The sequence below is a fragment of the Primulina tabacum genome, chromosome 17 (genome assembly GCF_025594145.1).
Source record: "Primulina tabacum isolate GXHZ01 chromosome 17, ASM2559414v2, whole genome shotgun sequence".
Lineage (NCBI taxonomy): Eukaryota > Viridiplantae > Streptophyta > Magnoliopsida > Lamiales > Gesneriaceae > Primulina > Primulina tabacum.
The window spans coordinates 5396936-5398268 of record NC_134566.1 but is presented as its reverse complement, the minus strand read 5'-3'; the positions used below and the strand labels follow the sequence as shown (position 1 = coordinate 5398268).

General features: G+C 38.9%; 1 non-coding gene across 1 annotated transcript; it reads right to left on the bottom strand.

The window, feature by feature from the left end:
* Positions 1-728: 728 nt before the first annotated feature.
* On the bottom strand, positions 729-834 carry LOC142532090 (small nucleolar RNA R71). The gene has a single exon (XR_012816484.1). It is a non-coding gene; the product is annotated as a small nucleolar RNA R71 (small nucleolar RNA).
* Between the last annotated feature and the right edge of the window lie 499 nt (positions 835-1333).

The window sequence follows — 1333 nt, the reverse complement described above, 5'->3', positions numbered from 1 at the left end:
CCGAATGAAAGCTAGTGGATTCCATAGAATGTAATGCAATCTTGAACTGTTAAATATTTGAGGACACTTGAGTACTGCATGTTTTTGATTAGTATTAATATAGCTCGACAGAGTATATTAATTAGTCTAGGGAATTCCGTCGAACGCACGAGTAAAAGTCGAGTGTGATTATTTAAACACGAGTGGTAGGTGAACTGCTAATTCCCAACAAATTCATTTCTCATTTGATTAAATCCAAATTAATAATTGCGATCTTGAGTACGTTTTCTTTGCATTTTAATTATTTTAGTTGTTTAATTTACATTAGTTTAATCATTAACTCATTTTATCGTTGCTAAAGAAATTTTACTTGAAAATAAAAATAGTGTGGAACGATACTCGTATTCACTTACGTTTATTATAACTTGACTATCGTGCACTTGCGATATTTAAATCGAGCTTTCATTTATAAAATAAATTTTGGGATTATTCACTGTGCAAGTTTTGCTCGATAAGGGGGAATGCGCTGGATGATCCGAACACTCACATCGCAGATTTTCTTGAAATTTGCGACACTTTTAAATTTAATGGAGTTTCTGATGATGCTGTTAGGTTGCGTTTATTTCCTTTCTCCCTACGTGATAAAGCTAAAGCATGGTTGAATTGTTTGCCTGTAGGTTTGATCACCACATGGGAGGACATGGCAAAAGCGTTTCTCATCAAATACTTTCCTCCATCTAAGACCATGAAGCTGCGGGCAGACATCACCACTTTTGCTCAGTTTGAGCAGGAATTGTTATATGAGTCATGGGAGCGTTTCAAGGATTTATTAAGAAGATGTCCTCATCACGAACTACCACTTGGGTTAGTTGTTCAAAACTTTTACTATAGCTTGCTTACTCCTAATCGTACTATGATAGATGCTGCTGCATGTGGAAACCTATTGAGGAAGACTGCTAAGAGGGATATGAGCTGTTGGAGGAGATGGCTGCTAGCAGCTATCATCCTCAATCTGAAAGGAACAACCAGCGGAGAAGTGTAGGAGTCCACCAGGTAACTGACCTTTCTGCTATTACTGCACAACTTGATGTTTAGAACAGGAAATTAGACAGCTTGAATATGGGTGGCATGGCTATGCGTCTTCAAGAGATATTATGTGATAAGTGTGGAGGTGAACACTTTGTGTAGGACTGTCAAGATGACAATCCCTTCTATGTGCAAAATGAGGCACCGGTGAATCAAGTGGGAGTCCACAACCGTCCGAGGGATGATCCATATCCGAACACATATAACCCTGGATGGAGGCAACATCCCAACTTCTCATGGGGTGGTCAAAACAGTCAGAATCGACCAC